Genomic DNA, 5,900 nt, shown 5'->3' with positions numbered 1-5,900 from the left:
TTAAAACCCAAGTGGGACCTCCGAAAGCTTAGAAAAATTCTTCGGAAATTCCTAAGTAAAGGCATCGGTTTAAAACCCGAGTGGGACCTTTGTAAGCTTAATGAATTTCTAAGGAAATTCTTAAGTAGTCATAGAGGCATCGGTTTAAAACCCGAGTGGGACCTCCGAAAGCTTAGAAAAATTCTTAGGAAATTCTTAAGTAGTCATAGAGGCAAGGAGGAGAGTGATCAAGATAATGCATTATATCTGGATCTGGAGCGGGTCGGTTTACCACATCCTTAGCCCAAGCAGGAAGAGGAAGTCACAGCTTTTCAAACACTTCGGGGTGACAACTTTTATGGTGGGGAGCCATGTTGAAATAAGGATTCCTCCTTAGGATCGACTCCCATACCTCGTTCTCGCCGTCTCGATAAGCCTGCAAATTATAGGCATTCAACATATTAACAAATGGCTTGCTCTGCAAGTATTTGAAGATGCAAGCCCTGCGAACATCAGTTGGAAGAGTTTCGGGTAGAGGTGTAACGGCTTGCCTTTGAGCTGTAGGCACAGGAACTTTAGCTTCAGACCCCTTCAGCTCTCTCGACAGCTTTTCAACTTCCCGCTCCAGCTTTCGGATTCTCTCCCTAGCACCATCCAAATCCAAATGAACTCGCCTGATTTCATAATTCTTCACTCGGGCAACTTCCCAAAGCCTGTCCCGAAGATGAGCAAGCTTGGCATCTTTGGCTTTGGATTCTTCTCGAAGCCGGGAAAGATCATTATTTAAGCTACTAAGCCTAAAAGTTGATTCCACCTGTGTGAAACCCAGCCCTAACCTTGACCCAGAAGCCCTGTTGTTTCTAGGTCCAATGACCTGGAGTAAAGGAAGAAGTCAACTGTGGGCCATCTCAGTGGAAGATATGATGTTTGACTCTGAACCCATGGATGTTGATGTTGGTATTTCAATTATGGAAACTTGCTCTGAACTAGAAAGGAAACGACACCTGACTGAAGATGAGTTTAGTTGAAAGACTTGGAGTATTATCTGACTTGGTTTGAAGGCATTTCTACACCCTAGGTATGTCAGTTGATGTGTGTGTGAAAGCCCTTTGGTGTTCATTTGATCCTCCAATTCCCTATTTGGACTTTGCTGACCTGATTGGTCGATTGATTGGTCGACTGGGCGAGTCGACCAACTGTGTGTTAAATCCGAGAAAATCCAATTTTAGGGTTTTTCAATCTCTATTTAAACACACTTTGTGTTTCTTAGTGTCCTCTGCCTCCAAAACACTCTGAGAACGTGGGAAGACTCGTTTGAAACTCTCTTCGGTGATTTTGAAGAATTCTCTGCAAGATCTGAAGTCTCTTATCTCCGATCTGCCAATTCAAGGTTAGTAATCTTTTCAGTGTCATGATTTATCTTTCAATCTTGTTCTTGTTTGAGATTGGGAAGAAGATGCTGCATTCTTGACCATCTCTTCCATGATCTCATTCTTTTCTTTAGGGTTTATGATCAGTATAGAGATCTCAACCCTAATCCTTGTAAGATCCTTTTGAAACACTAGTTTTCTTATGGATCTGATTTCTTAGCCAACTGGATCTAATTTTCATGACATAATTGTATTTGATTCTAATTACCTTTTTCTTGGATGAGATCTAAATCATCCCTAGTTTTTTTTTTTTGTGATTTTCATAGTATAATTTTCATCGAATTCTAGGGTTTTACCCAATTGGGGAAACCATGATTTGAAATTGAAGGTTGTGTTTTTAATCATTATTAGTTCCCAATCTTTGCTCCCTTAGTGTTAGAATACTATCCTAAAGTTTTCCTCCAAGTTTCGTGAAGTTCGAACCCCTGTAGATTGAGTTTCGGATCTAATTTCCCGTATTTGCTTCGTACTGACTCTGTTGGTCGACTGATTGGTCAACTGGGTCAGTAGACCAATCAATCGACCAATGAAGTCAGAAGCTCTATTTTTCGCTCAGTTTGATTTGTTTGCTCTCCAATCTTTTAGACTTCTTTCCTAATGTTGTATCTATGATTGTTAGGGGTTTAATTGCTATGTTTGGAACCTCTCTCTCCGATCTTTGGATTATCTTCGACGATAATTAAGGTAAGGACAGTTATTTCATAATAACATAGATCACATATACTTTGGTTTCTAATTTAAGAAACTCTGAGTTTAACTACTGTTATTGTAACATCCAGCCCAAACCTAGCCCGGACACCCTTTTTATTTTGGGATAAAGAAAGACTTGTTTGATATTAGACCTTAAGGTTGGACTTTAGTTTCAATATTATTATCTTTGAAAACCTTAGGAAGCCATGTCAGACCTTTCCCTTAGGGTAGATCTGTAATGTTTGGCCTTATCCTACCTTGGCCCAGCCCGGGACCTATTATGTTTGTAGGTCCGAAAACCCGAAGTGGGGGAAATGAGACTTGTGGACCCTTTTGGTTGATGTTTTGGTGTCGGAACCCAAGCCCGTGAACATTGATGATGATGCCCTTCACTTGAGGGCATTGTCAATGTTAGTTTTGAATCTGCGCACCGAAGAGGGGTGAATTAATTGAAATACCAAATGAACTCCTGTGCCCAATAAAAATATATTTCCTAAAACTAGACTTCTTGATGGACTTGTAGGAGAAAACCCCACTCCATTTGACCTTGTATAGCCTTTCAAATCCCTACTTGAAGTTGCTGTTCCAAACCTGAGTTTTCTGCTGAAATCATCTTGGTCGATCATTTTGGTCGATACCATCGACCAAAAGCATCGACCAAAATGTCCCAGTCTGCCAAGTTAATGATTCCATGGAATATTCCTTTTCTATTTAATATGACCTCGAGCCTTGAGCCTTTTGCAATCATTTTTCTCATCTGGGAACGTGGGGAGAGCTTCCCAAAGCAGCTCCTTGGTTAGTGTGAAGGGTATCTCATCAAAGACACTTAGTTTATCATTGATTCTTGCCTTCATCTTCTACACTAAGGTAAGACTCTTCATTCCACTCTCTACCCTACCATTTTCTACTCCTTTCTATTGTCATCTTGCTGATGGGACATTTGGAATGGTGCTGCAACCTTGCAACCAGCACTCCAAGTGCCTACTCATGCTCAATCCATGATTCCCTTAGCCATTCATTGATGCTAATGCTTATATCTCATGCCTAGCATATGTATTCCATGCTTTACCTATTAACATCATACCATTTGATATCAAACTGAGCTATAAAGTGTATTATGTTCATGTTTAACATTGCCATATGATTCCAATCGAATTCCTATTAGTTCCTCTAGCTATTGCATGCTATTCCTCATCAACGCAATCAATTCCAACTCATGCCATGATGTTTATCACTTGAACTTGATAGCTCAAATTGGGGCTTTTTAATTAGACCATTGGATTTGGTTAATTCCTTGATTTATAGTGTCCTACTACTGTTGTTAAGTATGCCTCCAAGTTCCAGATTGATCCGAACACCGGAAGACTCATTTCGGACCAAAATCCCCAAAATCCACTATTCTGTCTCGAAGACAATTTTGGTCGATCATTTTGGTCGATACCATCGACCAAAACCATTGACCAAAGTTGTTGCTGACAGCAACCTTGGCCAGTTTTGATCCAATTGACATCCAATCTTCCCGATTCCTTCTCTAACTTATTATTGATGTTTGTTTAGGGCCTTAACACTTCTTTTGGACTATTTCTTGGTATTCTAAATTCATCATCAACTCAACCTAAGGTAAGGATGGTTATCTCCATAAACATATAGATCATCAACTTATGATTTATGTTCTTATTTATGAATATAATCTCTTAATTTCTTTTAATCGTTATAAGACTGTGATATACGTGTTAGAACAGTAGTATTGAAATCTTTATACTCTTGTCATGTTACATTACTATTCTTGTTTACTTATGTCTATGATGATTCATTTCAATATCATGATTTAACTTGTATTATGAAGATGTATTGGATGCATGAGAAGTGATGGACTTGAATATGTGATTGTCTAGGTATAACTTGGGATTGGGGAGTGTCCTATTGACACTTCTATCCTAGGACACCGGAGGGAATAGTATGGGATGTTCTCCGATGGTGCCTATCGACTCTTTCCCGGGTTATTGGATGACATACATAGGATTGTCTAGTTGTTTGGCTAGGATGTCCCTGTTGTATCAGACCCGAATCGGAAGGGCATTGAGACCGAACGACCCGTGGTAGCAATGGGGATTTGTGGGCACTCAAGACCGGTAACCAATCCGTGAGAGGTCATAAATCTCATTGTGGGGGCCATTTATTGGTAGGGTTGCATATGGATAGACTTGGGCTCACGGGCGCTCAAGACCGGTAACCAACCCGTGAGAGGACGTGAGAGCTTCCCGTTTACTATATGTGGATGACCAATAGGGTTGATGAGTCTGTAATCTGGGATTACGCTGACTCTAGTGTGAAGGATACCGGAAAGGATTGCCGGGGGCGAGGAATGGACGTATCTGGAACTGAGATGATATGACTGAGTAGATGACTTGCATTGGGCTAGGCTTTACTGTGACATGCGCCAGATACTTGACCAAATGGTGATGTGAGAGAGCGGTGACCGATCCCCTTACCACGGCTTTTGATGACTTTACCGATCTTCCCCGGGCATTCCCAAGATATGGAAATGGGAGAGTGACTGACGACCCAGAGAAGTACGGTGCTATGACTTAAAGCATGTCTACCCTAGATGACCAGCATACTTAGAGTTAGATTCATGTTTACATCATATGTCTCATATCATATTGCATCATGCTATGCTGTGCATCATATGATTTATGTTATTATGGAATAACTTTTCTTGCTGAGTTCTTTTGAACTCACTCCTTTTCGCAACATATCTTGTTAGACTTTTCTGCAGGTAATACCACTGTTGGCTGTAGCAGTCAACCCTCTGGAGGCCGAGTTGAAGACTTGTATCATACTGGTGGTGATGAACCAGTTGATAAAGACGAGTAGACCGAGATCGGGACTTGTTTGTAGCAGTTCAGTTTTATATTTCTGTGTTAGGGATGGGATGTCGCCTCATTCCCTTTTTAACCTTTTATTTGAATTGTCGGGACTATAGCTTAGTTGTTTCACTTGTTATTTGGTGAATCGGTTGTAACCTTTAATTTTAGTCGAACCATCTTCCGCTGATATTATAGGATGGGTTTACTCCCTCCTTTTCACACTTGATTGTTTATACTAATAAAATCCTTTCCGCACTCTAATGTTATTTGTGAATCCTTCAGAAGTACTTTCTCGACTTTTATTATTGAATTATTTGGAAATAAGGAATTGTTCTTGCTTTTGATTATATTATTGTGCTAAGTGATTATGATCGTTCCTAAACTTGATCGGCGGGACAGGTAATTCACTCCCCGGTAATCCAGATAGGGTATCCCCTTGGTGGATTGAGGGCGGGATGTGACAGTTATTGTATTTTATACTTATGATGTAGTACTGTAAGTATAGTAACACTTCACTTTTGTTTTCTTTTTCATTATTCAAGCTTATATGAATTGCTTATTACTGCATATTGTTTAATGATTGGATTATGCTCTTACATTCTCTTTCGTATGATGAGGTGTTAATTTTGTATGTCATGACTGATCAAAGAATGTGTTTGATTAAGTATGGTTTGGGATTGAGAGGTGTCCTTTTGACACTTCTGTCCTTGGACATTAACGGAAATAGTATGGGATGTTTCCGGGGTTGCCCATTGACACCTTCCTAAACCATTGGTTGTCATACCTAGGGCTGTCTAGCAGTGTTTGGCTAGGATGTCCCCATTATATCAGACCCTAGTAGGAAGGGTATTGAGACTGAACGACCCGTGGTAGCAATGGGGATTCATGGGCACTCACGACCAGTAACCAACCCGTGAGAGGACAGGAATCA

The sequence above is a fragment of the Hakea prostrata genome, chromosome 3 (genome assembly GCF_041222555.1).
Source record: "Hakea prostrata isolate BN-2017 chromosome 3, UWA_Hpros_2, whole genome shotgun sequence".
NCBI lineage: Eukaryota > Viridiplantae > Streptophyta > Magnoliopsida > Proteales > Proteaceae > Hakea > Hakea prostrata.
The sequence above is the reverse complement of the archived record's forward strand: the minus strand, read 5'-3'. Positions refer to the sequence as shown.